The sequence below is a fragment of the Pinus tabuliformis genome, chromosome 3_2 (assembly GCF_031772625.1).
Source record: "Pinus tabuliformis cultivar Carrire ecotype Pingquan chromosome 3_2, CPIR1, whole genome shotgun sequence".
NCBI lineage: Eukaryota > Viridiplantae > Streptophyta > Pinopsida > Pinales > Pinaceae > Pinus > Pinus tabuliformis.
The window spans coordinates 504,872,732-504,878,731 of NC_142302.1; the positions used below are offsets into that span (position 1 = coordinate 504,872,732).

Below are 6,000 nucleotides of genomic sequence, written 5' to 3' on the forward strand. Positions count from 1 at the left end.
TACAACTCCAAGCATGAAATGTCCATAAACCAAGGGCTCCTAAGTCCCTAAAAGTGTTGTTCTAACCCCTAAAGGAACAAGGTCAACAAATTACAGCTTCTCTCAGAAGTTCTCCACCAGAAACTGCTCAGAATAAGTCAAAACAGGATCATTTCAGCTGCTCCACTAGCTAAGTGCGTTGCATAGCACCTAAATCCACTGGCTAGGTGCGTTGCAACACACCTAAATGCACTATGAGGGTGCGTTGGATGAGAAATGACAAATGGCAGTGTCATTCCGCGAGGTGGAGAGACAATGGAAGCTTCCAGAATCTTCTTCTATGACACTTGCCTCATTGAATTCGACCAAGGATGAGTAAGAGGCCTTCAGTCTCCAAGTGGAAGCAAGAACTGACAGAGAGAAGACACTAATCAAATCACAAGCTGACTCATCCTCCTTGCATACATCTATATATGGATCCCTCATCCCAAAGATCCAGAGGCTGGAATTTTGCACATTGTAAGGAATTGCTGTTGGTTTTGAGACAAACATCAGAGAATTGGGTGATCTATGCTTTGTTGGAGGTGAAGAGGGGCTTCTTTGCTGGGAGGTTGATGCTGGGTCAGGAATCATCGGTTGTAACTCCTCCTGGATCTTCTTGTTTATCAATAAAAACTATTTGAGTTTCTCCTCCATGCTTTTGTATCATTGATGCTTGTTACATTTGTATGGTTAACTTAAATCTGATCCTAAGTTATTTATGAATATAGATCCATGTCTTTGTATAGTTTTCTTCTTCTGTGATCTTACAGGTACTTGGTGAAGCTGGGCAAGTAAGGGAGCAGGTAGCTGGAAGCTGTCAAAGAAGAGAAGGATTGGATCAAAGGATTAGCGCAAGACACAGGTTGGTTTTTCCTATTCCTCTCTATTTATAGTTCATAAAGGAAATACAAAAGTAGTTTTCTCTGTTTGTTTCTAAGGCAGCTGTCACACCTTAGTGGGATAGAGCAGTTCTAAATAGACACTTTTCTCGGTAACACTAATCATATAGACCTATTAATGTCAAAATATTTAATTAAATATTAAAAAACCCTTATTTCTATATGCTAATCCTATAGACCTACTAATGCCAAAATATTTAATTAAAGATACCTGCCGCAACATCTTAAATGGATTTAACTTGTACATAAAGTTTAGAACAGATCCACTAGACACAATCAAACTTACTTACAAGTAGTCAATTATAATTATAATTGTCAATTTTGGTTAATAAAGAAATATTTCCATATAAATACAAAAATAGAATATCTTACAAATAATAAAGAGCTAAAGAATTTTGTTATGAAGAAGTTTCGTAAATGAGTATGGGAAAAGAATTGAGTAGAAAGAAGAAGCACTACATTGAGGAATTCAAGCCTACAATGATCTACAACAAAAATAGTGTTGGAGTCACGATTGCTGTTACACCAAAACCCGCAGGTGTTAGTAAACACATCGCTAGATTTAAGCACATGCTACAAAACACCAAAACCCACAGGTGTGAGTAAACACATCACTAGATTTAAGCACATGCCCACAATTGTTAGTAAACACATCGCTAGATTTAAGCACATGCCACGAAACACCAAAACCCGTAGGTGTTAGTAAACACATCGCTAGATTTAAGCACATGCCACGAAACACACGGGGGGCGTTGACCTTCTACACTGCCATTAATGGAGAGCCAACAATCTCCCCCCCAAGGCTAGCCCAGTGTGTTTCGAACTTGAGACCTCTGGCACTGATACCACTTGTTAGAGTCACGATTGCCGTTACACCAAAACCCACAGGTGTTAGTAAGAGACACATCGCTAGATTTAAGCACATGCCATGAAACACATAGGGGAGCGTTGACCTTCTACACTGCCATTAACAGGGAGCTAACAAATAGTTCCCTCGCTATAGAGAACCTTGTCTTAATCGAGGAAAATATATATTGCGATTCACTTTCACTACAACATAAAGGGGGGTTTTAAGACAATATTTGAGACATTTTTTGGGTAAATTTTCTTAGCTTGAGACAAAATAAAACTTGTGTATTGTCTTAAATATTGTCTTTAAGCGGGTGTCTCAAATTATTGTCTTAAAAAATTGTCCCTATAAAGACGATATATAACACAAACATTATTGTCTTTTAGGAGACAATCTAATTTTTGTCTCTCTAGAGATAATTTCATTTTTGCCTCTTTAGAGACAATAATTAGGATTAACTGCTTATTATCTTTATAGAGACAACATGTCTTTAATCCTAGCTATTGCATCTCTAAAGACAATTAAAATTATATTTAAAGACTATAATATCACTTTTGTCTCTTTAGAGACAATATAAAATACAAAAAAATATCTCACCATTGAAATAAATTAATATAAAAAGTATTTAACTAAAAATAAATTACAATATTATTGATTAATTCAAGTTAGGGAACAATGGAATTGAACCACCCACCTTCTTCTTATAAGGCAAGAGCTCTTCCATTGAGCTAGCACCCTTTAAATAATTATGCGAGTTATGAAAGTCCTAGGAATTGCATATATAGGTATTGATTTTAAAAAAATGCTCAACAATAATCTTTGTAAATTCTATAATCATGCAATCCCTATTTTTAACTTAATAAAAAATAATTCAACAGAGTTAGCTAAATGTCACAACCCTATTGAATAACCCATACATGATGGTGGATTAGGATAAGCATCTGAAACATTGCCAGTTCATTCCAAGGTCATTGATGGACTCAATTGCTAAAGGGTAGAAACATGTTTCGTTTTTGAGGTCTCTGCAACAACAAAGACATAAATCTTATTTCGTATGAAGTAAATTTAATATAATTGTAGATTTTGAAAAGAATACAGTGAAAACCACAAAATTTCATTAATGTCCACTGTAAACCCTGGAATATCTCTCTCTCTCTCTCTCTCTCTCTCTATATATATATATATATATATATATATATATAACATTGATCCTCCTTAAAGTCCAACATTCTTAGAGACATCACATTCACTAAACTCAAAATGAGAAGGATCGAATGTATGAGGATCCAGAACTATTTTTGAATTACAATGAATGTTTATGAAAAGTAGCTTGACCTTCTAACCCTAAAAAGGATAGATCCCTCTTAATAATGAGTTTATAGAAAAGGGTGAGAGAACGATTTTGGTGGAAATGTTACTAAACAACAATCTTATTAACGTTTATAGTTGTAAGTTTACCTCTAAATCTTGAGCAGAAGCTTCATCAATTCCTCCTTCCTTTATATCTCCACCATTTGCTTTTATCAGTATTTGAATCGTGAATGGCATAAAATGGCAGAAGAAAAGTAAGAGGAAATTAACTAAATCTGCCATCTCTTTGATAAAATATAGTTGACCCTTATGTTGTTGCAGCAATTGCAGTTTCTGCTACACTTGTGGGAACCACAACAGTTCATGTTAATGATGCAGTAGTAGCTAGTGGTACTGTAGTTGCATTGATTGATGGCACAATACCTATGGAAGGGGAAGTTGTGAGAACATATGTGGTCATGGAAAATGAGACAACTTTAATAGATGCAGAGGTAGTTGGTGTCAAAGAAGCCATAACCTTAACTAGGTTTGTCAGCAAAATATGCATAACTGGTGTAGCAATTGTTGGAGGGCTTGTTGATGCTAAGGCTGTAGTAGATGCAAATATTTTGTGAGTAGATAGATTTGGCGATGCTTTAGATGAAGATGATGTGATAACAACTAGAACATGTGATGCAGTCGTGGGCAATGGAACAAAGATACTTCAAAGTTTCTAACTGAAGACACTGTTTTTTCTGCTTTCTCTCAAGTGATCTGAGGAAATCCCACAAAAGAACTTACTAAAACAGATTACTAAATGTTGACAAAACAAAAAGGCACCAACCATCTCAAAGAAAAATAAGAAATAGTACAAACTTTTAGTTCATAAAGAATAGTCCACTTGGATTTTTTGTGACCTTATTGTAATAGTACCTATGCAAATAAAAGTTTTGGGAAGCGTTGTAGGGAAAACCCAACACCCCCCACTTTTGAATTATTTATTTCAAATAATGGGGACCCTTTCCATAAATTTTTGGTTAAATCATTTTTAATATTTTCATTTGGTTAAGTGTCCTACAATTGTTCCATTTTTTCATTTTCATCTGATTTCTATTTTGATTGCTTCATTGAGTTATATCTTTTGCTATCTTTCCATCAGTACTCATTTCATCTCATTTGGTTACACGATATGCAAATGGTGCTCGTCCGAAGTTCGATAATTTTTACTACCTAGGTTAAAAAATGTAGAAAATATATATTATTTTAATTTTTGTAAATAAATTAGTAATTGATTGTAAATATTAATTCCTAGTCAATTTTCATTAATTTCTTCATTTTCTACTAATGGTCCTACAAAATTGCCCAGCCAAATTATAGAACAATTAAATTATGCGTTTTCGAGATCTCGATAATTTGTCCCAATTCCTAATTTTAAAAGAGATAATGAGACTTGAAATATCAAAATTGCAAAGTGGCTGTAGTCCATTTTGTAGGATTTTAAAGTGGGCCTCACTTCACCTTACCTTCTCCCTTCCTTCACAAAAAATCCTGATATAAAATTTTCTGATATTTCAAAATGTTCCGATATTTGATTTATACATCGAGTTATTAGTTTTTACCAAAGGTTTCTCACCATCATTTAATAGCCTCCGAGATCAAGAAATTTGAAATATAAACCAAGTGATTGTGTTTCTATGGAGGGAGAGACCCACCTCCACGTGGTCTTCACTATACGTCACTCCCCACCTCATATTGGAACCCTGACACATTTTTACATATCAGAAGTTTTTTTCAAGAGCTCCAATATCCCTTATCCTTCCAATATCTCCCACCTCCTTATTAACACACTCCTCCTCCATACGTCATCCTGCTCCATTAAAACCCCCCTCCATTTATTTTTTGATTCACTTATGAATACAAAAGCCACTCAGAGTTTTGTAAATTATGATTTGTTTTTTATAATTTTATATTATATTAATATTATAATATATTATATTATAATTATATCATAATTTTAATTTTAATTAATTGAATTTTTTTTAATTTAGTTTGTAAATAATTAATTTAATTTTGTAATTATAACTAAATATATATATATATATATATATATATATATATATATATATTTTGGGTAGGTAAGCACCCACAGGGGATTTGAACCAGTGACCTATCACAAGGAGTGCCTTAACAGTGCACCCATTCACCGTCAATCCAAATCTCCATGGGCTACAATTAAATAAATATTAATTAAGAAATAATTGTAATTTAATTTAGGATTATTATTATAATTCAAAATTTCTTTTTTTATCCAACGCAGCAAATTTTCCATAATTCTGGCAATTTCGACACTTCAACTTTGGAAGCTCATAAGTTGAGTTTTACTTGGCCAAATGAGGCCCAATATGTCATGTTGGATAGATAAAATCACTGAGAATATTTATGAAGTGGTTGCATAACTAGATTTGATCATTTAATGAGTTTAAACTTTAACAGAAGATCAAGCTCTGAATTTTTAAACAAAATTATTTTTCTGAGTTTAATTTTCTACATTTTCATTTGCTCATAACCTCTGTTGAATATAGATCCATTCGTCTATGTTCTCCTTGACCAATTAGATCTTTATAGGGATCAATGGAAAACCCAGATTTCCTTTTATTTTTTTATTTAATTAAGTTTTGATTGGAAATATTTTGTGTTCCAGATTTGGTATTTTCATTTAATTTGTATTTTAATTGAAATTGGTTTTGGCAAGAATACTATTGAAGAGGCGAGGAGGAACAAATTTCAATCAATGGGATTTCTCCAACAATAGAAGAATCTGAATTTGGACCAATGAAAATTGTTGGAGCATAATTTCTCTTCAACAACTCTCCTATTTGGAATTAGTTTTGTAAATTATAAATAATGGTTTGCAGAATGTACAAAGGGCTTCTCTGTTCT

At 33.3% G+C, this 6,000-nt stretch overlaps 1 pseudogene; it reads left to right on the forward strand.

Annotated features, from left to right (window-relative positions):
- LOC149181513 (ubiquitin-activating enzyme E1 2-like) overlaps nt 1-3,695 on the forward strand; it is a 36,442-nt pseudogene extending 32,747 nt beyond the window's left edge.
- The last annotated feature ends 2,305 nt before the right edge of the window (nt 3,696-6,000 follow it).